The following is a 10,061-nucleotide window of genomic DNA, read 5'->3' on the forward strand; positions in this document are numbered from 1 at the left end:
AAAAAACATATATCGAGACTTTATGGCGTTTTTTTTCCCATCCCACTGCATCTCATGTTTTTAAATGAAAAATTTACTTTGTGTGATTGGCTTTCCGCCCTTTGTATTAAACTATGCATACAAACATGATGCTGTTTTGTTTATAGTTGTTTAAGCAACTTAATTAATTATAATTGGTTTATAAACATTATTTTAAACATTATGCACCTTTTTCACAGATAGTCATGTTATCTTAGGCTTTAAATAAACATGCATTAGTAATATTTTGCTTGATGCACCCCCTTGTGGCCTCAGAAGAGAAGCCAAAAGCTTTTCTTCACCCTGACTGAAATTATACATTTTAATTAGAATATAATTCGAATTTTGATAATATTTAAGTACAAAATTCAAATTTAGTTTTTCAGCCATTTTGACAGCCCTACAGGTTAGCTTGATCCAGTTAACACTGCTGGTAGATGGCATAATTGTTCACCATTTACATCCATTCAGAAGTAGCAGTGTCTAACTAAATACATATTTTAAAGATTAGTCATGCAAGGAAAACGTATACTTAAATTAAAAAAAAAAAAAACATTTTAAGACAACTCAGTCCAATGGATAAAATGTCTTAAGAAAAAAATATATCTCAAAATCATTGGAAATTAAACAGACAAACAAATGATTACCGGCTTTCAAAGAACTAAAACATTCTAACATTTATGTGTAAATGAAAGAGGTCTGTCTAAATGTTGTTTTAAATGGAAATTAAAGGATTAGTTCACTTCCAGAATAAAAAGTTCCTGATAATTTACTCACCCTCATGTCATTCAAGATGTTCATGTCTTTCTGTCTTCAGTCGCAAAAAAATTAAGAAAAACATTCCAGGATTTTTCTCCATATAATGGACTTCACTGGTGGCAAACGGGTTGAAGATTTAAATTACAGTTTCAATGCAGCTTCAAAGGGGTCGACACGATCCCATCCGAGTAATAAGGGTCTTAACTAGCGAAACAATCGGTCATTTTCTAAAAAATAAATAAATGTATATACTTTTTAACCACAAATGCTTGTCTTGCACAAATCCACACATTACGTAATCATGTTGGAAAGATCATACGTGGTTAGCTCTTCGTCTATATACTCCAGTTCAAAAAGTTAGGGTCGGGCGAAAAACTCCATCTCAATTTCTCCTCCAACTTCAAAATCGTCCGACATCGTTGTTTTACCTTTTTTTGTAAAGTGTGTTTGACTTTCTTTGCACGTTCGCTTTGTAAACACTGGGTCGGCTGAGCTGTAGATTCTACCCCCTCATAATGAACGCTGTACACCACAATTTATCCATTTTAAAAACGTTGTACATTCTGTAATTCACATTATCTTGTTTGTCAAAGAATGAAGAATATCTTTCATCCAACAGTTTTAATTTTGACTGCCAACTCTTTAAAATCCATCAAAACAGCACGGAAACAGTATTCAGTTGAAGAAAAGATGAAAGTTATTCTCAGTACAATCATCCCCATTTAAATCATAAAGTAATTACTGTAACGTGAGTATTTGTAATTCGTTACTTCACATCCCTGCTCGGATGGGATCGTGTCGAGCCCTTTGAAGCTGCATTGAAACTGCAATTTGGACCTTCAAGCCATTGGCCATCATTTAAGTCCATTATATGGAGAAAAATCCTGGAATGTTTTCCTCAAAAACCTTAATTTCTTTGCGACTGAAGAAAGACACAAACATCTTGGATGACATGGTGGTGTGCAAATTATCAGGAAATTTTTATTCTGCAAGTGAACTAATCCTTTAAAAAGACAGAGAACTATTAGTGTGTGGAGTCTGGCATTTTAAAGTGAAGGATGGAGAAACCATTCTTGGAAAGGCTGAGCACTTCTGCTTCCATTAAGAACGAGCCAGGGAGAGAATGAATAAAATGTTCAGTATGCGAATTATAGCCGTGACACACATCAGTATATTCCATTTCATCAGTATCAGCCGTATACTAGCTCACACCAACACCAATCTAAATGCAAACACACGCGTTTAAAATGCTGTCGTTCAGATCTCAGATCAAATATGGTGATATGTTCTACAAGAACGCCTCGAGAAGGAACAGTTTGCAGGCTAAGCCCTCTCTCGCTGTCCTCTTTCCTCACAAAAGGAAAGCACTTACATTTACAAATACAGGACACGTCACTGAAAGGATGGAAATTTAAATATATTTGAATAGAAAACAAACGTTTTTTTTCAGAGATCTCCATGGCAACTTAGGAGCTTCCCTCACCTGTTTCAGAAAGCTGTTGTCCGAGTGATCTCAGGGGAATGCATACACTACGCCTCACGGTAAAATGCTCCTATCAGCGCGGCTACGGTATAGAGAGAAAATGACAACTGCAATTACGAGGCTCTCAAACATCCATCATAGCACGTAAAGAAAAAGACCGGCGAAATTTCCACATGGAAAATGTCACATGGCCTTTTACGCAGTTCACTGCCTGCGAAACAACCTCTGGTGACTGCTCCACTTGATGCTGTAATGTATGAAAAGTGGCATTCCCTAAGTGAATTACTTCTAATCCTATATAGGGTTATGTGCAAAAGCCATATTTCCAATAATAACATCTGGACTCATTTATTTTCAGCTGGCGACCTGCGGCGGTATCCTGTGTGACATGAAGAAGTTGAGAAAAGTACAACTTTATGCAAACACGAGCGAATTGGAGCTCACGTGATCAATTTCTTCAGTTACTGTAGTTGAGTGTCAGCAAGATTAATTTAATCCTTGTAGTAAACAGCTTATACATGTCACTTCACATAAACAATTAAATAATTACAAGTATTTTATATTAAAAAGTTATATTGCATATTATTTTGTCACTTAAATTTTACATGATTATGTATTGTATTGTATTAAATTCTTAAAATCATAATAATATAAATTATTGTATTATAAAATATTGTAAGTAACATGTCTGAGATCATGTGTTGCATGTTATTGTTATATATTATATATGTGACTTAATTTTTACATGACGATTGTATATTATATTGTATTAAATTATTACAGTAATCATAATATAATTATTTTTATTTTAAAATAAAAACATGTCTGAGATCATATTGCATATTATTGTCATATAATGTCATATAATATGTTACTTGATAATTTAACCCTCTACCGCACGCATTATGATAGACCTATAGAAAAAAATATTTGAATCTTTTTCTTTTCTAAGAATGGCTTTCAGCTGGCGACTTCCAGCGACCTGCGGCGGTATCCTGTGTGACATGAAGAAGTTGAGAAAAGTACAACTTTATGCAAACACGAGCGAATTGGAGCTCACGTGATCAATTTCTTCAGTTACTGTAGTTGAGTGTCAGCAAGATTAATTTAATCCTTGTAGTAAACAGCTTATACATGTCACTTCACATAAACAATTAAATAATTACAAGTATTTTATATTAAAAAGTTATATTGCATATTATTTTATGTCACTTAAATTTTACATGATTATGTATTGTATTGTATTAAATTCTTAAAATCATAATATAAATTATTGTATATTAAAAAGTAACATGTCTGAGATCATGTGTTGCATGTTATTGTTATATATTATATATGTGACTTAATTTTTACATGATGATTGTATATTATATTGTATTAAATTATTACAGTAATCATAATATAATTATTTTTATTTTAAAATAAAAACATGTCTGAGATCATATTGCATATTATTGTCATATAATGTCATATAATATGTTACTTGATAATTTAACCCTCTACCGCACGCATTATGATAGACCTATAGAAAAAAATATTTGAATCTTTTTCTTTTCTAAGAATGGCTTAACTTGAAGTGCTGTAAAAAAAAATGTGGAAAAAAATATATTTTTAAGGTATTTTATGATATGTTGCCATACGGCAACAGCATACAATAGTGGATCTAACTTAGAATAAGTGTAAATTGACTTAATTACAGTAATCATAATATAATTATTTTTATTTTAAAATAAAAACATGTCTGAGATCATATTGCATATTATTGTCATATAATGTCATATAATATGTTACTTGATAATTTAACGTAATCATTATATATTGTATTATATTATTAAAATAATCATGATATTATTTGTATATTCAAAATGTCATGTGTTGCATATATTATATTATTATAACATATTATTATAAAGATATTGTATTAATAATTTCATTTTGTTTGTCTGAATGTGCTTGGCTGTTGTGGTGCTTTAACTGGGGATGAATTTAAAGACGAAAGTTTTTTTTCTAGGGGGATTTAATGTGAAACAGCTAAAGCACCGCATGCTGTCAGCCTGCCAATTAAAGCACCACCACTAAAAATATCAAAACTGAAAAGAAAAGAAAAATTGTCAACCAACATGACCCATTAGTATCCTATAGTAAAAAAAAAATCTTAGGCTGCATGCCTTACATTGTCCATGAATGCTTTTCAGGAACTCTGTTTTGGACACCAATCTCTCTCCTAGACACCAATCTCTCATTTGCATGAATATTTTATCCATTTTGTCAAGGATCATTCAAACCACCTTGAGCACCTGCCACGTTTGAACAATGTACAGAAACGTCATGAAGACAAGTGTTTGTGTGTGTCCCTGTGATGAGAAATGATTGTTCTGTGGCGTGTTTTTTAATTGTGGTATTTATTATGCTCAAGGACATAGATGTCTGCTGTTTAACATGGAGTCTGGGAATACAGCGCTCTAATGAGAGCTTTTCAATCAAGAAATTAATAGGCAGATTTTAGGCTTGCACCACACTCACACAGTCTGGGATTCATCTCAGTCTTGGGCCTTCGTCGCATGGGACGGGAATAGCTTGCAGGCGATTGTCTGCTGTGTTTAGTGCAAGGGATGTTACTGATAGAGTTATGATTGGAATGACAATGGAGCTGCTGAAAAATCATCAATAGCTTCTTTGCCGTCTGATTGGCTGCCGTTCTCTCTAGGAACGATGCGGAGATGCAACTGCGGGAAGACACATCTGTCCTCAAAGTAAATGCAGGATTTAAGGCTTTCTTTGATTGCAGCTGCGGTCGAACGCTTCAAAAGCACATATGCACCTGCTAGAGGTAAATCCTTCAATTGGACTTGCTGATTGGTGCATTTCTGTCGCACATTTGCATATGGTAATCTGTGCAAAAGAAGCACATATGCTTTATCCTGCGTTTCTGACTGCTAGATCCTTAACCAAACACACCTTTTTATTACAGTCAAGCCTGTTGAAATACAATTTATGCCGTTTTGCAACACTCCATCCTAAATAACTGTGCTTAAACACTCGCTCTCGAGGGAATAGCGATATCTCAGATCTAAAGACAAGTCCCTGTTCTTAGCGATTTAGCCTCTGTTAAAACGTTAGCCTACTCCTATACAGCCTAATAACCCAGATTGCTTAGAACAATTTGTAGCCATTGCTGTTCTGACAGAATATAAGATTAAATAACAATACAACTCTAGCCTATTTATTCCAGTCTGATGTTTACTTTGGAATTTATAAAAAAAGCCGAGCAACTTGTGAGTTGTGAATCACTTGATCTGGAGGTGAAAACACTGTAAATGTGTCCTCTAACAGACTGTAAATCTTCTAAGGGGGAGTTCTGAAGTAAAACAACCTCAGCAGTTTTAAGTATTCTGCATCAGTAAGCAATAAAAGCCAAGGAGAAAAAGGGAGAAAAAAAAACATGCGTCTTGCTGAATTGATACCTCCTGCTCAACGAAACTTTAATCAAGAGCTTTTAGGTGCAAGAGTCCGCGCTGTTATCCTGAAATGATGTTTGTTTCATAGGGCCTGTTTATATGGAAATCCAAATGAGTGTTTTGTGGCTTGTCTCTTTGAGGTCATTTATATTCCAATGTACTCCTAAAAGTTGACACAATATTTATATCTTTGAAGACAAGTATTTGCATTTACACAACCAGTCAAAACTTTGGAATAATTACGATATTTTTGTGTGTTTTTGAAAGAAGTCTTGCCAAAGCTACATTTATTTGATCAAGAATACATTAAAAACAGTAATATTGTGAAATATTATTACAATTTAAAATAGATGTTTCTATGTTAATATTTTTTTAAGTGTAATTTGTTTCTGTGATGCAAAGCTGAATTTTCAGCATCATTACTCCAGTCTTCAGTGTCACGTGATCCTTCAGAAATACAAGATACATCTGCTCAAGATATATTTCTAATTATCAAAGTTGAAAACAGTTGTGCCATTTAATATTTTATGTAAACCGCATGAAACATTTTTTTCCAGGATTCTTTAATAAATAGAAAGTTCAAAAGAACAGCATTTGTTTGAAATAGAAATCTTTTGTAATATTATACATGTCTTTACTGTCACTTTTGATCTTTTGTTTTATTTTACAACAATACAATATAAAAAAAACATACTGCCATTACTTATACAATGTAATCTTATATTTTATATGTGTTTATATGTATTTATTATATGTAATGTGTCCTTGCTATTTATTATTATTATTATTTAATCCTATACCGTAAACTTTGGAATGGTATGTATTGTGGTTTCTACAAAAATATTAAGCAGCAAAAAGTCTTTTCAGCGTTTATAATAATAAGAAATGTTAATTCAGCTTTCCCATCTAAGGAATAAATTACATTTAAAACATATTGAAATACAAAACAGTATTTACTGTATTTTGATCAAATAAATGCAGCCTTGATGAGCGTAAGAAACGTCTTTCAAAAACATTAAAAAATCTTAATAATTCGAACCCCCCTTTTTTTTGTATGATTTACTGTCTTTCTGTATGACCAAAAATATTGATGAATTTTTTTTTCCCCCTGTGGAATCCGAGAACAATACAATACATTGTTGAACATTTTGCTGTCGTCTTTGTCAGGAAGTATAGAAAAAAAAGAGAGAAAGAAATATGAAATTGTCTATCATGTCCAACCAAAATCACTTGAAAACACATTGTAATTCTGGACCCATAAGCACAAACTTCCCAGGAGGACTTGAAGGCAGCAATAGTGGGTAAAGCTTAACTCATGTTTTGGTGCAATGAATAAGTGTTAGCTGAATAGACGGCCTTGTGACTCACTAGGACACATTAGCACTTACAAATGCGAAGTGGCCATGTGCGTCCCTGAACAGCTCCAAAAGTGGTTTGAGTGATTGGATCACAAGATGTATAGGACCCCATTTCTATCTGTATTTATAGCTGAGCACTTGTGGTTGGACGACTAGAGACAAATGTTAATACCAGGTGTAAATGGGTCCTTACTACTGCATTGTTGGGAAAAGGGAGTTACTATATATGAAAGAGTGCAACACAGAGAGCCAAAAGTTCAGCTGTGAATGTGGATACAAAAGTTCTGCTGCAATTGGTGTGGACATTTAATTGAACTTTGGGGGACAAACTGAGAATTTGCTTGTGCCAATCTTTTAAGGAAATAGTTCACCTAAACAAATTCATCATTTACCCGCCCTCATACTGTTCTGTATGACTTTGAAATTTGCTTAAGCTTCAAAAAGGACACAAACAAAGTATAATAAAAGTAGTTTATATGATTTGTGCACTATATTTCAAGTCATATAATAACTTTGTGTGAAGAAAAGTGTGATATTTAAGTCACCGTTCACAGACAATCTTCACCTTGCAGGTTGTTAAAGGAGTAGTTCAACGAAAAATGAAAACTTGCTAAAAATCCACTCACCCTCAGGCCGTCCAAGATGGAGATGAGTTTGTTTTGTTCATCAAAACAGATTTGAAGAAATGTAGCATTATATCCCTTGCTCACCTATGGCACCTCTGCAGTGAATGGGTGCCGTCAGAATGAGAGTCCAAACAGCTGATAAAAACACCACAATAATCCACACGACTCCAATCCATCAATTAACATCTTGTGAAGTGAAAAGCTGCATGGTGGTAAGAAACAAATCCATCAATCAGGCATTTTAACTGCAAACCAAACTTTTAACTTTGGCCAAAAATATGAGTCCATGTTCCAAAATAAAGCTTCCTCCAGTGTAAACGTCCATCCCCTGTTCAAAATCCACCAGTGAGCATGTGATGTAATGCTACATTTTTCCAAATCTGTTCTGACAAAGAAACAAACTCATCTACATCCTGGATGGCCTGAGGGTGAGTACATTTTCATTTTTGGGTGAACTATTCCTCTATCGATAGCTAGGGCAGGTGTTAAAATTTCCAGTGATCATAAATTTCATTATGCTTTTCACATAAACATGACATAACATTCAGTTATATATGTGTGTAAGGCTTTTTCATTAGCAACTGTGATTTAGTTAGTGCTTCAGTTTGTTTGTGAAAGAGAGAAACCGTGGGAGATGGAGGGAGAGAAATTGCAAAAATGTTTCTTGCTCGCTGCAAGACGCCCAACCTCCATGGCAGTCAATAATGACAACACACATTGAAAATGAAGTCCACTGCTGGAAACCATCATCTTCTCAGTACCCAGAGCGCTGGAGCGTTTGCCAGTATTTAGCCTGAGCATTTACTCAACCAGTCAGTAATCATGCTTACATAACTAATTATTGCCTGGATGTGGCTCCCCTGGAAGGCCTTTTCTTTCAGCTGAATGTTTGGGGAAAAGATGGCTGATTAGATTCACTACGCTGCCTCAAAGCCACAGTCCATTATTTCACCATGCTCCTTTTGCAAGGAAGGACCTCTTAAAGGGCAATCATCCTGATATTCATAAAATCATGGGCTGTAATATGACGATGAATGCATATTTTGTTCTATTTACGGCTTTTTGAAGCATAAACACAAGCATTATGGTTGCAGTGATGCCGAGATGTGCGAGGCGCCCACACCTGGACTGCAGCATCCTCTTCACTTGATTAGTGCTGCTCATGGTAGGATTGGTGTGAAAAGAATCATTGTGTCATTTTGCATCCATTGAACTGATGTGTGAAAATACGCCCCTACAAATGTGAACATTTGGCTATCACAGTGTTCCCACACTGATGTGCATTCATTCTGCCACCAGAAGAGAGAAAGAGGTTTGTTGGGCCTGTTTCACACGTACTGCGTCCGCAAGGCCGCGAGCGTCACACCGCGAATAGTTCCTGTTTTAATATATTTTAAAACATAATTGTGACCCTGGACCACAAAACCAATCTTAAGCCGCTGGGGTATATTTGTAGCAATAGCCAAAAGTACATTGTATGGGTCAAAATTATCGATTTTTCTTTTATGCCAAAAATCATTAGTATATTAAGTAACAATCATGTTCCATGAAGATATTTTGTAAATTTCCTTTTGTAAATATATCAAACCACAATAATCCACACGACTCCAATCCATCAATTAACATCTTGTGAAGTGAAAAGCTGCATGCTGGTAAGAAACAAAATCATCAATCAGGCATTTTAACTTCAAACCAAACTTTTAACTTTGGCCAAAAATATGAGTCCACGTTCCAAAATAAAGCTTCCTCCAGTGTAAACGTCCATCCCCTGTTCAAAATCCACCAGTGAGCATGTGATGTAATGCTACATTTTTCCAAATCTGTTCTGACAAAGAAACAAACTCATCTACATCCTGGATGGCCTGAGGGTGAGTACATTTTCATTTTTGGGTGAACTATTCCTCTATCGATAGCTAGGGCAGGTGTTAAAATTTCCAGTGATCATAAATTTCATTATGCTTTTCACATAAACATGACATAACATTCAGTTATATATGTGTGTAAGGCTTTTTCATTAGCAACTGTGATTTAGTTAGTGCTTCAGTTTGTTTGTGAAAGAGAGAAACCGTGGGAGATGGAGGGAGAGAAATTGCAAAAATGTTTCTTGCTCGCTGCAAGACGCCCAACCTCCATGGCAGTCAATAATGACAACACACATTGAAAATGAAGTCCACTGCTGGAAACCATCATCTTCTCAGTACCCAGAGCGCTGGAGCGTTTGCCAGTATTTAGCCTGAGCATTTACTCAACCAGTCAGTAATCATGCTTACATAACTAATTATTGCCTGGATGTGGCTCCCCTGGAAGGCCTTTTCTTTCAGCTGAATGTTTGGGGAAAAGATGGCTGATTAGATTCACT

The 10,061-nt window shown here is 34.9% G+C and overlaps 1 long non-coding RNA gene across 2 annotated transcripts in view; it reads left to right on the forward strand.

Annotated features, from left to right (window-relative positions):
- LOC107706922 (uncharacterized) overlaps positions 1-3,252 on the forward strand; it is a 5,590-nt gene extending 2,338 nt beyond the window's left edge. The window contains exon 3 of one of the 2 annotated variants that reach the window (XR_001636198.1): positions 3,225-3,252. This is a non-coding gene — a long non-coding RNA (uncharacterized LOC107706922). Of the gene's footprint in view, positions 1-2,269; positions 2,391-3,224 lie in introns of those variants that run through there. The other variant, XR_001636199.1, reaches the window with a different exon arrangement.
- The last annotated feature ends 6,809 nt before the right edge of the window (positions 3,253-10,061 follow it).

The sequence above is a fragment of the Sinocyclocheilus rhinocerous genome, unplaced genomic scaffold (genome assembly GCF_001515625.1).
Source record: "Sinocyclocheilus rhinocerous isolate Xijiao unplaced genomic scaffold, SAMN03320098_v1.1 scaffold5769, whole genome shotgun sequence".
In the NCBI taxonomy this organism is placed as follows: Eukaryota; Metazoa; Chordata; class Actinopteri; order Cypriniformes; family Cyprinidae; genus Sinocyclocheilus; species Sinocyclocheilus rhinocerous.